This window comes from Cydia pomonella, chromosome 17, assembly GCF_033807575.1.
Source record: "Cydia pomonella isolate Wapato2018A chromosome 17, ilCydPomo1, whole genome shotgun sequence".
Taxonomy (NCBI): Eukaryota; Metazoa; Arthropoda; class Insecta; order Lepidoptera; family Tortricidae; genus Cydia; species Cydia pomonella.
The window spans coordinates 14,135,906-14,155,386 of NC_084719.1; the positions used below are offsets into that span (position 1 = coordinate 14,135,906).

At 35.8% G+C, this 19,481-nt stretch overlaps 1 protein-coding gene across 3 annotated transcripts in view; it reads left to right on the forward strand.

Annotated features, from left to right (window-relative positions):
- Positions 1 to 19,481, forward strand: part of LOC133527193 (furin-like protease 2) — a 368,596-nt gene that overhangs the window by 31,096 nt on the left and 318,019 nt on the right. The window contains exon 2 of one of the 3 annotated variants that reach the window (XM_061864092.1): positions 11,828 to 11,869. The exons of the other annotated variants lie outside the window; for them this stretch is intronic. The gene's annotated coding sequence lies outside the window, so the exon portion shown is untranslated. The remainder of the gene's footprint in view (positions 1 to 11,827; positions 11,870 to 19,481) is intronic. 3 annotated transcript variants of the gene reach the window in all.

A 19,481-nucleotide genomic window follows, 5' to 3' on the forward strand; every position in this document is an offset into this window, starting at 1 on the left:
TCTCATAATTAGTTATCTGGTTTAATTAGGTTTGAATGGGTGCCTTCCAATAGTTAGCCTAAATGATAACCGTCATATTGCCAGTCCGATCACGTTTCATAAAACCGCCATTTGCCTAATAGCCTTTGAGTAAGGTCAACAGGATTACTCGAATTATCTTAAACTATTTAAATTATAGTTTTGTTACTATTGCATAATGGAGAATTATTTTCGAATGTATAAACCACGCTCAAGTAGTGCTGGTTGAGTGCGTCAGCGTCAATATTATGTAAATTTTTATGTATTATTAAATTAAATATGACAAAAGATATTATATAATAATATATTAAATGGCATTATAACAAATGTATGATAGTTTTTTTTATTAGCGTCTATAGTTGAAAAGCATTCTATTTTTATTTTTATGTGATGAGGAAATAGGCTTATACTTAGCAGATACGACGTACACTTTAAAACTAATTAATAATATTATAATCTTTTCGTGTACTACATTAGTCAAGCGATCAGCTACTTCTAAGATATAATGGCATAGATGGAACTGAATAATATAACGATATACTTTACTCTAAAATATCAGTACGTGATTTTAGATTTTAGATTTAGATACACAAAGGATTTCCAATGCTTATTGGAACTTAGCCTAATTTACAATTAATTTCGTTCACGTATAATTAGGTAAGCTTTGTTTTTTAAGACATTCATGAAATAAAAATAGATTGTGAACCCGCATTGTATATTCACATGGCGTTGCTCATTGCAACTTGTTTAAAATTCCTAAAACCAAGTGCATCTCGGGGTCGTACAATGAAGTCGGAGTGTAACCAAGTCCGGACGTTTCATAGATGTATATAAAAAGACCACCCAACACTACCTATGCTCCTCGAAGAGATTTGTACACTGTATTCAGTTTGGAAAAAGAGTAGTTTGAAAGTTTGTACATATTAACTCATAATGTTTTTTTATTTATTGGCTAATAGTTTGTGTGGGTCTTATCCAACAAAGTTTGCTCAAATTCTGATTAACATGTGATCTAAACTTTCGCGCCAATGATACAATGAAATGTAATGATACATCAAGATGTTCTGATCATGTATATGTAGAAAGAATGCAACTACATTAAATAGGTTTGGTCTTGTTAAAACATTTATGATCAGTAGGGAAAATAGTAGATAACTGTCTTCAAAATTGAAAAATCCCCTACGCTATGTGCGAAAAAAATTATTTTGGACAAGAGTTGATACTCTTCAAACATAGCTAAGAACCACCGCGAGGAAACTCGATTTCACGTTAAAAAAACGCATTAAAATCGGTCCATCGGTTGGAGAGCTGCTATGTCACAGTCAGACATACATTGGCGTCAAACATCTAACACCCCTCTTTTGGCGTCGGGGGTTAAAAAAGACAGTGCGCGTAAAATGTTTGTTTTGCTAATTATAAACTTTTTTCTTCTCTTGGATTCAAAGCAAAAACGAACTTTCTGGTTGCGTTTAAATAAGTTAATAAATACTAAACGCGAAAACCAATGGAAACACTATGCTAATTATGTGTAATGACGAGAGTCGGTTTAACACGTGCCTAACCAACAATCAATTCTACTCGCTGAAAATTGAACACGTTTAATGTTTTACCTCGTGAAGCTCTGTAAAATACATTGTACGTACATATTGGAAATTGTACTTTGAATTTCTATCGAATATAACAAGGTTTCAAACTCAAGCTTCAGGGAAACGGGACATTTTTATATTTTTTTAATAAGTGCGGTAAATGCTTCGCCCTTCAAATTATGTACATGTCTGTGGCATATCCCGTTGGCAGGCTCGTCACGTGCATTCGCTGTAGTGTGTCCCACTGTTTACCCACCGGTCACGCCTGGCCATTCAACACGCTTACAAAGACTTAACCAGTTACACCTTTGATCTCTGATCACGCATAGTTAATACAGGCCTCGAGTTCAATTCATATTGGTAGGTGTAGTGTGCTTTTGTGAAGGTGTAGTGTACTCCTGTTACGTAACCACATGATCACGAATGCCGTGTTTCCAGGTTAATTCTGATTGGATTTTATTGCGATACGTGCTAAAGATGTGCTAATGTTTGATGCTCTTTTGTTTCCATTGTTATCATATTAGGAAAGGATTCAACAACTGGTATAATTTTAATAAGTTATATCAATTACGATTGGTAAAGAACAAGCGTACGGTCTGCTCCGGAGTTATCTGTTACGATAGCACATGGACGCTTGGAACTCCAGAAGAGTTGTACCAGAAATCCTAGGACCCTATTGCAGTGTTTGTAATTCTTTTTTGCACGTTTTGCCATTATTTTTATTCGAAGACGAATCGATATTCGAAGTGACGCGTTACAGGATTTATATTTAAAATAGTTATGTCTATTAGCAGAAAACTTAGGTTAATACAAAATACACACAGAGTAGAGAATTTGTCTTTCTTACTTATATACGATGACACTGATCTTTGACAAACGCGGCAGCAATTCAGTCGGCAGCAATGTCGCGCCTCATTACTCCATCAGTAATGCTGGTGAAGTATGAATCCGAACGGTACCTTAATACTTAAGGTGTTGATTGTAAGCCTGCAGCAAAACGTCACCTTTCCTTAAACGCGTCGACAACCTCAATAGATTGTTGCGGTTGCTCCAGTTCACACCTGAGTTACATTCTAATCGCCCTCCAAGCACGGGCGAGTCAGAGTTTACACAAACCAATATAAGGGCAATCTACGAGTTATTACAGATGATGAGGTCACGTTATACTGGCTCATGGAAAAACTAGACTCGCCCGTGCTCGAAGAGGCGATATGAATACGTTCTTGTTCAAGTCTTAAGTGTACAATTATTCACTACGTCTTTGTAATGAGTGCAAACTTGCATTAGTGTGAACCGTGCAGGTAGTTAATGAAATTTCAAGATGTTACTTCGGAACAGAACATGCAATTAGCAATTATAATTAGCATGTGGAGGGTAAAATAAAAACCAGTCTCAAAGCAGCGCTCGTCTTTAACTTACGTTCCCTGTGCCCTTGCATACTGAACATGGCGCAGCCGGTTTTTAAAATTTACTAATTCATAGTCAATAGTGTTATTCGAAGTAGAAGTGATAAGATAACTGTAATAAAAACGTAAAAGTGAAAGTGCTATGCAATATAAAAGCTAAAATAATTACCAAGTACAATGGAAGCCATTTTGCAACCACCGCCGCCGTTTATATTTGAAAATAATCTTGTAAATGTGACATCTGGTAATTTAAGTAAAGAGTGGGACAAATGGAAAAAGAGTTTTAAAATTTACTATGCAGCGTGTGAAATCGGCAAGAAAGATGTGATAGTGCAGATAAATATTTTGCTTCACGTCATTGGTGATCAGTGCGCCTACGTGTTCCCTTGCCCCCGCGCAGTCCCCGCCGCACTCGCTCAGCACCGGTTCTAACGTTCGCAATGTTCTCATAAACAATACTTACCGTACTACTCGTTCCGGCAGGGAAGTACGACCTCCTGATCGGTGGGGATTCCCAGCCACATCATGAAGGGTGAACTACATGCAGTGAATCTAATCCCGGCGCAATTTGTCAATGAACAATGAATTCAAGTTTAGATTGTTTTAACAGTCAAGTATAGGAAATCAATTGCATGTCTTTGTAATGTTTAACTTATGTATCTTAAATTGAAATTTTAATATAGTTAAGAACGCAAATTTTAACATATGTATATTATTTATTTTTACCAATGTCAGAATTGTAATTTTTTTTAACCACTTTAATGATTCTACCTGCCAATGAATTGTAATGTATTTTTATTATTTACACCAATGATGTTTTATATATTTTTTTTAATAGTAAGGAGATTACAGATAAAACTTATTGCATGTTCAGAAAGGAATGTATTAATAGTCAATAAGTAAATAATTTATGTCAACTTATATTTTATGTTACGCGTAAAATTTTACTCAGTCATAATTTATATTTAAGCGATTGTTACGTGTAATAGTCTGTATTTTTTTTCTTCTCTTTTTCTGTTTTTGAAAAAGGGAATTGTCATATAATTAGCATGTGGAGGGTAAAATAAAAACCAGTCTCAAAGCAGCGCTCGTCTTTAACTTACGTTCCCTGTGCCCTTGCATACTGAACAGGTACCTTAATACTTAAGGTGTTGATTGTAAGCCTGCAGCAAAACGTCACCTTTCCTTAAACGCGTCGACAACCTCAATAGATTGTTGCGGTTGCTCCAGTTCACACCTGAGTTACATTCTAATCGCCCTCCAAGCACGGGCGAGTCAGAGTTTACACAAACCAATATAAGGGCAATCTACGAGTTATTACAGATGATGAGGTCACGTTATACTGGCTCATGGAAAAACTAGACTCGCCCGTGCTCGAAGAGGCGATATGAATACGTTCTTGTTCAAGTCTTAAGTGTACAATTATTCACTACGTCTTTGTAATGAGTGCAAACTTGCATTAGTGTGAACCGTGCAGGTAGTTAATGAAATTTCAAGATGTTACTTCGGAACAGAACATGCAATTAGCAATTATCTTGAGCTAATGATTAGACTGCGCATTAGAATTTGAATAATATACGGTAGACAAAATTCTGTTTAAATACCCACTAAGTATAACAACAATTTTTATAATCTGTTGCATAACTTGTGAAAATTACCTGCGAAAAGAGTAGGTATTAAAAACAAAAAAATGTGCCAGTCAGCTTTTAATAACTTCTTATCTTGTTTTTTTGCAATATCGCGTTAAAAAGGAGCAAACTCCCTACTAACATTATACTATCTCATTAAAACGCATTTGTATCTAAATCAGCAACAAAGTTACAAAACCACTTAATTATCACTATCGCGGGCAACATTTAAAATACCAATTTTCGGTTAAGTTAAAACGTTTACAATTTCGCTCTTACGCAAACGTCGGCCGCCTGTAGCATAATGAATGTAAACTAGATATTTGTATTCTGTTCAAATGTTTATTCTATTGTGTGCAAATATCAAGTTCAGTAATAGTATCTGCGTTTGACATGAATACTCAGTCAAACAAATCGCGTATGAGCCGATTTAACGAGCGTCGCAACGACTTTCGGTTTCGATAGTCGAACGACCAATCAACATTATTTCCGTGTAGTGAGAGCCCTATACTCGACTGCACGCCAATTTGAAAACTGCCTAAATTTAGCTAGCGGACTGTGTTGGTGATGTGCTCGATAAATCAGTGCCTTGTCCTCTCACATCACCGTTGAGTAATTAAACAAACATATTGCAAGTCGATTTAAAACGTGTTCTATTACGACACAATTTGCGGTACTAAATTATAATGATAGAACTAGTAATTCAGAGCTACTGAAGTAGGTAGTACGTATTATTGACGATGTGAGCAAAGTTGTAGAAGTTCATTGTACTCCAATTCAAACAAGCGGTGTAACCGAGCAGTACAGCAGAACTTAGTTAAATCTTATTCCGTCTGAGAACTTTAAGAGACTACCGCACGATACGAGATTCAGTGTAATCTCGCGTCCAAGTCAACATAACCTAATTGCTAATAAATGAGAGATGGCATTCCAGGTGGTCAATTAGGAAATGACCGCTTACGCTTACATTAAGCAGGCTGTAAGTACCATATCAGTACATGCTCGTCTACGACTACGATCGACGCGTGGTTGTAAAATCTAGAACTCGACCGAAGTTTCATTCGGCTTCGGCAAAAAACCGGTTACGGTCCGATATTAGTAAAATTATGTATAGGGTATCCTGCTGTCTCTGAATTTTAATTCTTAAATCACTACCTTTGATGAGAGCCATTTAAGAGTGAAGTAGTAACACAGCTACGAGTATAGTAGGTAAACTGTTTTACTACTGATAATACTGATATGTTTGTAAAGTTCGTACAGTTCGTTCTGCACCCCGCAATCCAAACGAGCGGTGTAACCGAACCGTGCCGAACTTAGGTAGAACTTATTTCGTCTCAAAACTAAAAGCGTCTATAACAAAACATGTTTCTGGTCTAATTGTTTTCTCCTCCCGATCGTTGGCAACGATTTCGACGGAACTTTTCTTATTCTACGTTGTTGATATTTTTAAAGTTTCCTTTAACTACTGCTAAACGGATAGAACTTTTTGTAACGCGGCAACTGTTCGTACCAGTAACAAGCTGTTTTTATTGTTTTTGTGGAATCGTGAAAAGAAAATTGTTAGGCACATTTAAATGTTTCTGTTTATTAATATTATATTATATACATTCTTCGACACAATTTTGTGTAATAAGAAATCTTTTTACAAAAGAGGAATAATATCCGAAGTAATAAAGGTGAGAAAGAAAATCGAACACCACTCGTGCGGCGCGGAGTACGCGTTAACATTATTGAACTACTTTTCATCAGCATTGCAGGCGTGACGTCACAGGCAAAACAAAACACTATCCTAACATCAAACATCGTTTATATTTACACTCTATTGTTTGGCAGTGCGATGTCTGAATAATGGCGTTGTTATCTAGTTGTATCCAAAGTTGTGGAATAAAACAATTTCTAGCTAACATTAACGATGCAGCGGGGAGTGCCCGCTTTATGACGACACCGACTGAGGCCCTGCATACAAATTGCGAAATGTCACTTTCCACTTTAGAGTATGGCGAATTGGTGAATTTAGTATAGTTGTTTCGAGTTTAGACGTGTCTGTACTCTCATGAAAGCGGGTTTAATATATTCTGATAATATTATTAATGCGAGTTGAAGATGAATTTGTCTCCTTGTTACCCTTTCAACTAAAAAGTACTCCATAGATTTGGATGAATTCTAACATTCAAATAGATTAGTTAGCTTGTTACCACAGGTTATTATTTATCCCGGAAAATAACCCACGAATATAATATACGACCAAGGAGTTTTCTACGCAAACGAAAACGTGTAATTCTAAAATAATTAATACGGGTGAATAAGATATTGCAATTCCACATGCGTTACTGAAGTTTATCACTAACGTTTTATTATAGTACATTGTGCAATGAGGGGGGGTAAGTAAAATGTTGCAAACGAGGTCTTTTGATGCACGACAGGCGCAGGCTGGAGACTCGAGTTTGCAATAATCTTACCACCGGAGTTACACACAATGTTTTTCATCACACTTGCGAAGAAAAAAACGAAATTATAACGAAATGATTCTTAAATACGGTGACATTACAGACAGGTTTGGCATTGAAGGCACACACCCATCCGGCATTCTGCCACGATTGAAAATTGTTTTAAATATTTTAAACAGCTATTAAATTAATCAAAATAAATAAACTATGAATGTCAGTATTTCATAAGTAAAACTCATTGATACCTTGACTTGAAATAAGCATTTTAATTTTACACTAATCTACTCGGTTCGTATGAGTTAGTAACATAATTTAATAGAATATAACTCCCGTGGGGGTAAAATAGACTTTAGCTCCCGCTGCACTTGAGTGAAATAGCACGCTTACTGCGTAGGAGTGATGAACATAATATCATTGCAGTAGGTACAAAATATACAATATCTGGCAAATTTACGCCAAAACAATAGGTATCATTAAGGAACGTCTGGTTACATTTACACTTCATTAACATTCATTATTTAAAGCGTTGGACGGATATTTTTCATTATATTATTCTAATCGCTGTTTAAATGAAGATATTAACATTTTATGACGAGATATGTCTATCACTTTAAGCAAATAGGGTATTGTCATAATATAAGGGTCGAAATTATTTTCGTGTTCTTGTATTTGTTTCCAAAAAATGTGACGAAGTGGAGGTTTTTGTGTGAGATGAAGTTTAGTTTCTAATTTTTCTCAAGTAAAATATAATCTACAGCTAGAAAGATATACAAGATAGCACTCGACTTTTTTATTAATTTGATATAAGACGGAAATACAATTGTGACATAGTGGGCAGAAACAAGACAAGAAAAGATTTTTGACCTATGGAACAGATTTCTAAATGTATAAAGTCAATCCCCCTTATAACGCATTCACTGCTAACGTTTTCGTAGCGCTACACGCGTAGCCGATTCTAGCGTTTTCCCGCTTTGTAGAGGAAAGCGACTACGAACAGAGCGCCCACCGATCGGGTTCCCGGCACTCAATGTGATAAGGCTCTAAGAACTTTACAACCCTCAATTAGTTGATGTATTTGTTATCCCTTACTTACAAATCATCACAGGCCTTTGCGTCTATTGCAGACGATTTATGCATTGCTATTTAGACAGCGGGTTAGGTGACTGTGGAGGCCGATGCGTGAGCGGCACAACCTCCCACATTTTTGGCAGAGAAAGCTCATGCCACCTGAGGTTCCATTCCAGTCCCGATTTGCTTACAAATACATAAATAAAAATGAAAGATAACGATTAATAACTATTGATGCATTTATAAATAACGTCAAATGAAACTAATGATTGTACCGATTACTTTGCAGGGGGGGCCTTAATTGTCTGTTTGTATGTATGTTCGCAATAAACTCAAAAACTACTGAACGGATTTTCATGTGGTTTACACTTATCAATAGAGTGATTCTTAAGGAAGGTTTAGGTTTGTAATTTATTAAGGATTTATGTAACCCGTGCGAAGTCGGGGCGGGTCGCTAGTTACCTTTAATAAAAACTACCGTCATTAACCGTACTGCAAAATGATTTTCTCAAACTTGTAATGAAATGTTGACATGACTTACTTCAAATTAGGCCCGGAAATAACACATATCAGGTGCGATGAGTGAAGATGATATATTATGTAAAGGAATTTCATACAGCCTTTCTTTTGTTTTTAAAGTCAAATTATGGCACGTCTTGGCATTCAACCTTAAAAAACCTATAAGCAAATTCTGCCATTATGCTTTTTTTTGTCTATTTTTTTCTTTTTTTGTCTTTTTTTTCTTTTTTGTGTTTGTTAAATATTATTTCTGGGAGATAGGGCTCTATCTCCTAAACCGTGCGTCGTAATGCAAAAATAATCAAATTTTCGTTCCCCTTCGAAACCCGACGCACTGAATAACCTATCATAGTAGGACATGAAACAATCATCATCATCCAATTTTTTTTTTTATAATTTCATTGCAAGTTTGAGAAAAGCACTATACAAATCTCGTCAAGAAACGGGGTTGCCGGCCGCGTATCCTTATTCGTCCTCGCTACGCTCGGCCGTCTATATCTACTTGGCCTGCATCCATTCGTTTCCCGTTCTCTATAGTAATGTACTATTGCATAACGAATGAGATAAACAACAAAGAAAGTATATCACACTTCTCATTAAAGTTATCAACATTCTATAACAGAATAAAATGTCTAATTGCAGTTGTTGTATTTTAATTGGGTTACGTAGCCTGCTTTACGTAGCTGTTACAAGTTACAACTAACAATGCAATTTGTGATTATTGCACAATCCGGAGCGCATTCGACCTTTCTCAAACACTTCTCATTTTATGACTATCATTCACGTGTCACGAATCCCCTTTCAAGTTATTATTACAAATGTATTGTGAATTTGTTATAGTAAGTTGGATACAAACAGTGGCAATCCCCGCAAATATTATAAATGCGGAATCCCATACAAACGCAGTTTCGTTCTCATTTTAAAACTGCCTGTTGGATTGTAATGAAATTTTGCACATACAATGATATGAGGTATATCTATGCCTGTAATTAGTTTATATAGTTCCAGCTTATAATACAAAGAAAATAGAGCAAAATCAAGTTTTGTATGAAAAACTTACGTTCGCTGTATTATTTTAACTATTGTAGGTATCTGAAGCTACATAAACTAATTTTATTACAGGCATAGATACTTATAGCTTGTCCTAATGTATGTATAAAGGTCAGAGTAATCTATAACTACGTTTGTATGGTGAACCGAGCGTGCTGCGGACTCTTAACCGGCGAACCGATGCAGATGAAATTTGTTATTGTGATAGTTTTTATCACAGAAATAAACGCAAAGTCGCGGGAAATTTTTATAGTAATATATAAAATAAATCATATTTAGACCGATTTAGATTTTGTTGTCGATATCTTTATCGTCTCATTTCAATAAAATTATAGTTCGTGTCAACCACGATGACGCGCAGATTTGTCAAATCTAACCTTTAATAAATAATATGACAATACGAGTCAAGGCACGCGTCTTCGTGAATCACACAATCTATTGGTGGTAAGATAATTCCCTACTGTCGTACTGTGTACAGTCAGCATCAAAAGTAGCGGATCAAACAAGGTTTCAAAAGTATCTACCATTCTGAAACAGCTTAACAAAATGTGGTGGTTATATATGTAGAACAATTAAGACGGTAAAAGATATACTTTTGAATGTAAATTTTAGAGATTTATCTATATTTGGAAAAGTTATCCGGAATATCAGATACTTTTGGCGCGTTGTTTCATCCGCTACTATTGATGCTGACTGTACATAATAAATAATAAGTAAGCGCAATTTCAGCGTACACATATTATAAAAATCCTCCACTGACGGCACGATTCGAAGAATGAGATACGATAACGATAAGTTCTGGTTTAGATAAGTTCTCATTTAGATATCGTTTGTATGTTGTATAATTGACAGAAGCAGCTCGATTCGGGCAACCAATGTCACTTTGATGTTAGAAATATCGTAGATCACAACCAATTCCAAGATCTTAAACGTGTCTTAATAATTTTTCGTATCGGGCTGTGAGTTTCGAAAACGTGTATTTTCGTAACAGATTTGAATACTTATAGTATTTATACTGCCCAGAATGAGGAAGGAGCTCTTCAGAACAGAAATCTAACGCTCTTTAGCCAAATCTAACGCCAAAGTATATAGACCCATTTGCGATGTCGCAACCTGCCAAAATACAAAGTTGAAACTCTCGTGTTATAACAATTAACTAGAATAACGGTGCCCGGAAACTAAACAAAAGCTATTGGGAAAATACGAGAGTTGGACAGACTTCCGGTCTAAAGCAGAAATAACAGGATGGCTGCAGCAACGCGATGTTTGCGCACTATGTCAGTCTAAGTATATAAAAAGAAGATATTGTAAGCAAAACCTAGGTACTGCTTGCTAGGTACCTGTAAGCAAAACAAATACAATTTACAGGGTATTCCTTTTTTAAAGAATAATATCATTTTTCTACTCGTCGACTGTAAGTAATGGTTGAAATAAGATTTAGTATACCAAACTATAATTACGTACTTTTCATGTATGGACACCAAACTAAACTATAATATGCGTTTCGATACGCTGTAGTCAACTATAAAAAAATATTACCAATCACGTGCCGCCGCGCTCTCATAGAAAAGACTAAACAGGAAACGGGCGGGCGGGGGCTGGCGCGTTTATGTCTTTTATCTACTGAGATACTTACCAATTTTCATTGCTTAGTTAGGTTTTATAGTGAAAAAAGGATTATTTTTGATGGCTCGTAGAAAAAGTATTGCATACTACAGTGATATAATCATTAATCATGCTTTTCAATCCCGTACCTTACTTCAGGCAACTCAGCAAGCTTCCTTGCCTAAACACGGTACTCGTCTGAAAAGCTCTCTATTATATAACGATTGTATACAATACTATAATAAAATCAGGATAAAGTAACGCTTAAAAGGACACCGAATCAGTATTTTGGCAAGTAAACATCCAAGTAGGCGCGAGAACAAAGCTTGTGGGAGGATATATTTTAATTTATGAAGTATCTTTTTTAATTGTTTTTCTAGCCGCTCTCTCCTCTGTGCCGCAATTTGGTACTGTCCAATGCACACTCCCACAATTTTTCACAGTATGTCTCATGAAGTACTTAATTCAGTTTATTTTAATCGTTTCAACTTTGTTTGCAGGTATGGGCATGGCAATAATACTACATACACAGTAAGGAGAAGGTAAGAACCGGTGTGAGCCCAGCGCTGAAGCGTTACTAGTGTCGCTAACTTTACCACAGAGAAATGTAAAAGGTTTATTAAATTCCCGAACGTCCTCCTCTAGCGTCCCACTACACAGTCCTAATACTAGGAAATACAATTAAATATAAATCGTTATCGAAAGGGACGTAGTTGATTTTGATTTATTTATTAATTCATATCTATTTTGTAATTCTAAATTTTTCTTGTATGGTGGGTGTATCTTTTTGTTTGAGACTTATGTTGTCAAAAACAGAGACAGAAAATTGTGGACATTAGATTCACGAAAGTTCTTAATTTTGGAAACAAAAATACTGTTTCATTTAGTACACAATCCAATTACAAGTTTTTGTTGGACCCAAAGTTTGAATAGTGGAGAATGCCTTAACTTTCACAGACTTTAAATCTACCTTGATTGTAATTATGCAATAAAGTTTAAATACTTTAAATAAATACTTGTGTTAGAATCGGATTAAACTAAGGGCGTGTAATTGGATTGTGTACTAAATAAAACTGTATTTTTATTTCCGAAATTAAGAACTTTCGTGAACGTCCACAATTTTCTGTCTCTTTTTTTGAGGACGTAAGCCTCAAACAAAAAGATACACCCATGATACAAGAAAAAATAATTATTTTATGTACGTAATTTTTTTTAATGAAAATATGATGTTTGTAATCACACACCCTAACTTTGTTCTATTCAAATCGGTGCAAAGTTGACTTAGTTTGATTCGGATTCTAGGAATATTAATGAAAATGGAAGCCAATTCCTAGATTCGTGTAAGCTGATTTTGGTATGATGATATTTCGTGGCTTATTGGCTTTAAGCATCAGTGTCACACCAAAATACGTCATCCAAGCATATTCAGGAACATTACGATAGCCTACCTATTTATTACTATAAAATCGCTTGAACGATGACTGATTTATTTTGCATCAAATTTAGTAAATCATCCGCCTAGCCACAGAGTGGATGGTATTAATTAACTCATGTCAATTTAACATATTCCGTTACGTGACCGGAAAGGTACTTGTGCACGTATCAGTGGGAAGTGGTTAATCAACGGTCATCGAAGCGTTTTCAATTTTGGAATATGATGCGAATTAATTTTGCGCAATATATTTGGACATAGGTTGATATCGGAAGAACATTATTGGTTTTGGTACAGATACCTACACTGACACATTCTCATCATCATTACAATATCAGCCTTTTCTTGTCCACTGCTGAGCATAGGCCTGTGTTCAATTCAAGTACGCCATTTATCCCGGTCCTGAGCTAATCTCATCCAGTAGTGACCCGCTATCTTCCGAATGTCATCGACCCAACGAGCCAACCACCATTAACTTGTAACTATTTAACGATTTTAATATAGGACACGGTGTAAAAAGTGGTAGTTATAAGTATCTTTCAAGACAAAGGACGTTGGTTCGAATCTCGGCTCAGAGAGACAGAAGTCTCTTGAAGCTTACGAATATAACCCGAGCTAATTCTATCAATGCTTTAGATTGGGTCAGGCAGTCGCCTATGTGGAATCAACCCTCACAAGCTCTTTTAGGAAACAACCCGATAAATAGTTTATGTGAAATTTGAAGGAGGCCTTTAAAGTAAGTAGGAGGCCTATTTTCTTATTTTTTTGGCTACGGAAGATTTTTTAAATTATTATATTGATTAAGAATAAGTTGAACAAAATAGGTACTACGATTAGAAATACGTGTTTCTTGGCGATGTGCGCTTCTTGTGTCTTGGGAGTAATACCATCAAAAAACTCACATAAACTACAAATACCCAGTGAGTATAGTTTAGTTATCCGCGTGTATAATAGGATTTCCGAAACTTTGAAGGCATCGACGTCAAATATTTGCCTTGTTAGTTGCACCTCTTTAGTGCACACACAAAGGCGTAGGCATCAAAAATATTTGAATGCAACTCTATTGTGTGGAACATAAGGTAGTTTTTGAACTAGATAAATTTAGTTCACCTTATGTCTCGACCTGGACCTTTAGAGTTTGAAGATACACTTATAACCATATACCAGTTATGTGTTCCCTTGCATTTTTATACATACAAGATTGGCGTCTGTGTAGCCCACCTAAGGATTGCTCAACTCCTTAAGATAAGGATGGAACCTTTGCAGGCATTGCTATCAGCGATTGCAAAAGCAACGTGGATTTTGCGAACCTATTTTTGCATCTCTACTGGATGAACTGGATCGAAAAAGACAGAGCATATGCTAAGCAGACCATATAGTCTGGCGAACTAAGCAATCTCCGGTCAAATTTGAATTTTAAGCGTTAGCGTCGAATGTAGCCAACAGTCTAGCCTGCATATGTACTGGATCTTCCATATTTACATAGGTACCTTTATTAAATATGGCGCGTGAAGTTTCCCAAACACACTTCCTGAACCAAGGTGTACAATTGCACAGTTGAATGAGCATGCATTAATGAATGAAATATTACACAAATTTCCCAGTTGGTCTACAACTTCGTGCTTCTCATTTCCATTGTTTTAGAACTTGAATCATGTGATGTAGGGCGTAAAGTACAATTTAAATTGACAAGATTGAGCAAGATACGAGGTTTAATATGCTTGCATAGCGATGAGGTACGGTGTGAGACAATTTAACGCCTAATTAGTTACAGTTAAATTCGTCCGATGGATGCTAATTATTTTACACTTTGCTCCACAAATTATCACGCTAATTGAAACTGTGAAATTTTTCAATAGTGATGCCAAATTGTTTATTGAATAAATAAGGAGTAGATACAATGTTATTAAGTGGTTATAAAATTCTTGACATATTTAATATAGCTTTTTAAAGATTTATATAATGAAAACAAAAGAGAAAAAACTACACTGATCTAAGACGAATGTAACAACAAAGTTAGCATTATTTTACAGTAAACATAAGTTTTAAAAGAAAAAGTTGAACAAGAGACACCGGGGTCGAACAAGCTTTGGTAGCTCAGTTGTTTCTAGTTTCCCCTATAACCATATGTAATTATTGGCTACACCTAAGGTCAATGTGTGAAAAGAGGCATATACAATTTTTTGTTAGCAAGACCGTTATACATAGGGCAAGAACTCTCGTATCCCTAGTTCGTGTCATCCATGATGACGCGTAAATTTGACAAATCTAACCTTTAATAACATGACCTTACGAGTAGGGTTTCTGCTCGAGAATTCTCGAGGCGAGAAATCTCGAGAAATTCGGACGCGGAAAAGAAGCGGGAAAAAAAAAAACTAAATGCCTCAATCAAGAACTCGAGAAATAAATCTCTTGTTATAGTAAAAAGAAAACACGCGTATAACACGTGATGTGTCATAGTGTATTTCTTTAGGTAATGAAATAAATGTAAACAATGTTTTATTTAACATTTTCAGGTACTTAAACATTTATTAGTTAACCAACCATTGATCCGTCTCCTATCGTTCTGGCTTCAACAGATTTTTATATTATGTAACATTTGAACTACTATCCTCAAATGTCTAAAGAATTCGTCTTGTTTAAGGTTCATTACTATGCTTCCTTTAGCATTAGAAAAAGGTAAACAATCTTGACGCGTCTTTTATTAAAAACGCTTTAAAAAATGTATATGATTAATAATTGTTACATTTTTTGCCTTGACTTATTTTTCAAACATGTTTTTCAATGAAAAAACACGCCAGGATTAGATCGCTTATCTTATTTCTAATGCTAAAAGACGAATTACAGGGCCATGTAATAACAAATATTACAAAACTAATTTACTATTAATAAATCAAATCATCCCGGGAATAGGAATGTATCTATTGGCAAAATAGCACAATTTTAGCAGATTTATTGTTACGTTGAGTAAGTACCTATATTAATAAATCTTCTGTAAGTTTGTCACATCGAGTTAAATTAATTCACTTGAATATACTTGCCTAATAAAACACCATATTGGGGTTTGTGTACATTTCGTTAAATACCTAAAGAAATATACTATAGCATATTACATAACCGGCGCCTGCACCTATAGACTATAGTTTGTTTGTTTATTGTTGAATTTTTGATTATTAAGTGCAATTTATGGTAATTAAAAATTTACCATTTGTATGATTATTGATCTCACCTAAGACTTCTGCATCTGATTTGTAATAAAGCAAAAAAAATGAAAATAATATCATGTATTTTGAGCCTTTCGAAATTTCTCAAGATACTCGAGAAACTCGAGAAATCCTGGTCGAGAATTCCCGTGCCTCGAGAAATGAAAGTGGTCGAGAAACCAGAAACCCTACTTATGAGTCAAGGCACGCGTCGTCGTGAATGACACGATCTATATTTGAAAACTTACTTCGCTCAGACTCAGGCAGAAAGAAAGAGCTTCGCTCCTTGTGCTCTACCGAACTTCTGTGAGTGGAGTCTGTGTACAAACGCAATAGTTGGAAGCGACGAAAACGTATTTTATACAATCGTGATATAATAGAGAGCTTTTCAGTCGAGTACCGTGTTAGGCAATAAAGCTTCCTGAGTTGCCTATGTAAGGTACGAGATTAAAAAGCTTGATTATATCACTATTGTATACAATACTCTTTCTACTAGTCATCTAAAATAAAACTTGTTTTACTATAAAGCCTAAATAATTAATGAAAATTGGTAAGTATCTCAGTAGATAAAAATGTAGACAGACATAAACGCGCGACTCCTGCCCTGCGCCCCGCGCCCGTTTAGTCTTTTCAATGGGAGCGTAGCGAAACGTGATTGGTATTTTTTTTTACAGGCGACTACAGCGTATTGAAATGAATCTTATAGTTGAGTTGCAGCCCATACATGAAAAGTACGCAATTATAGTTTACGAAATCTTAATTCAACCATTACAGTCGACGAGTAGAAAAAAGGTTGTAGTAAATGTAGCAAAGCGCGTTGTTGAACTGTTAAAAACTTTTAAACTGGAGCTACTATTATTTTTCCAGTCTCTCACCATTTGGTTATTATATAGGCTTGTGCACACCGGATGCGGGTGCGTAGACGTGTACGTGCATGTTGTATTATACAGATCTGTGGTCTGTGATTTATATGAACTAACCTAACAAGATCCTTATGAGACATCGCATACCGCTGGCGTGACGTGTGCGTGCACGGATCTATCATTTTACTTAGCGTACGCTACTCACACGCAGCCAGTGTGCTCTGCCCTTTATGAAATTCCGACATCATTATATAAATTTAACTAAGCAGAATGCCAGCGCAGACTCAATGAGCCTTGGCATATAGTTCTAATAACTATTATTTTGCCAACCAAAACATCACACACCATCGGTTGTTAAAGGTTTCCAGGAACTCTGGTTTATATAATATATGGTTGATTTAATATTAATTTCATTAAATACGTAACTGTGTAAGGTACATTAGGTACGGGTACTAGGTATTACAAATAATACAGGTTGATGACGGGTAGCATAGGAACATATACTACCCACGTGAAGTTCCAAATTTCTAAAAACATCTAGAAATAGAAATAAAGTGTTTCTTTTCGGAGATTTTGTGACCTTTCTGTCATGAGTCAGCTTGAGGGGTTTTTTGCCACAGTCGTGGTATAAATAGGAAAAACTTTTACGAAAATATTGGAAATAAAATATCAATTGCGTCAGCAAGGAGTTTCCGTAACAAATAATTTGATATTTACCATTCGCTTTGATGGAGGAAAACGTCGCGTGGAAACTGGACGTATCTCAATAAGACGCGTATTAGAATTATATAAAAATCTCCTCTGTTATTGATATGCACAGATATCAAATAACATATCAATATTAGATTAAAAAAAAAAAAAACGAATTGACCACCTAGTTTACCTTTTGGGTTGGAAGGTTAAATGGATTTTATTGTTGGATTAGGATTCTTAGAATCCAAGTGTACCTACCTACATATTTAAAGTCAACTGGGACTAAGTGGGTTTACTATTAGTAAACCTAGTTCGTGTCATCCACAATGACGCGCAGATTTGTCAATTCTAACATTTAATAACGTCACAATACTAGCCAAGGCATCACGCGTCGTCGTGAATAAGACGATCCCTAGTCTAGGGTTAACTCTACTGAACATCAGACCTGCTAGAAAGAGTTGCGTTCTCGCGCGCGACTTCATACATCTAGCCTAGTGCGACTTCAAGTATGGAGCCGCGCGCGAGAATGCAACTCATTGCTAGCCGGTCAAGGCTCACAAGGTTGCCTAAAACTCATAGGTACCACTACATTTTAATTCCCGCTCAAGCCAACAAAGAGCAACATTAACCTGTATCTGTTATTCCCTACAGATCTATAAAACAATATTTAAGGGCTAATAAACAAAATTTATTGGGCCAAGTGTCGAAATTCACGAGAGCCCTTTAATTTGTTAAATTGAAAAGAACCATCGCATTGTTCGATGGAATTAGGTTTATTTGTACGCATTCGGTCGTCAAAGAAGATCCCTTTGCCGGAAATAAGTGAATAGAATAAATGGAATGCCCAATAAAGACGATAGACTGCGGCAGTTTGAGAGCTATTACATTTAACCCTTATTCTGAGAGTCGGATGGTCGCCACTAACCATTAGTCTATTCTTTCTGCTAAATTGCATTGGCGCTTCATGTTTACGCTAATTTGATTAACAGGCTCACAGTAAAAGTAGGTACAGGATGACATTTGAGACGTGACTAAAAATAACAATGAAAAAAAAATTGGAAATAATCTTACACAGATGGACCTCGACCCAAACATTGAAATTCGTATTAAAATATGTTTGTAGCTCAAATAGTGATTTCCTAATTTTATTGAAAGTAATGCTACGCAGTGTCACAATCAATTTAATCGCTGAACACAAGGCATGATCTTAAAGAAGTTTGTTTTAAGTACTAGCATGGATATTTGTTCCTGAGTCATGGGTGATTTCTACGTATGTAAGTATTTATAAAAAAATATATATGTTGTTGTCTAAGTAGGTACCTTTAACACAAGCCTTATTGAGTTTACCGTGGGACTTGGTCAGTTTGTGTAATAATGTCCTATAATATATATTTATTTCGTTTAATTTATATATGATTGTGGCTTAACGAAATGTAAAGATGTTTTCTGATCACGACTCCGATTTTACTCTGTATGTGTATAATGGTGATCCCACACTGGCTATTATATAACTTTATGACTTGTGTGACAGAGAATATAAAAGGCTATAAATACTATCATGGTGTACCTGTCTTTTTTGCCATCCCGGATTATCCATTTTAGCATGCTTTTGAACATCCTTTGCCATGCCATGGAAAGAGGTGATTAGTGGTCTGTCAGTTTGTGATATGTATGATTGGATTGTTATGTATGATACGTCAGCCTGTGTGTCAGTCGAAGACACGATGTTATACAACCTTATATAACAGACAGTGTGGGAACACCATAACCGCGTATCGCATCCAAAGTTTCAGCTTAGAAACAAGAATGTACGGGTTCATTTTGACCTGATTCTCGCAGTCGAGCGAGATTCTTGCCTTCCTTAGCAGACCATTTCCTGCGGCTTTTAGAGACATTTCGTTTAAGGAGATTGCAGTGTCTCTGTAGTTCTGTTTGGATTTAATTTAATATTTCTATTCAGCGT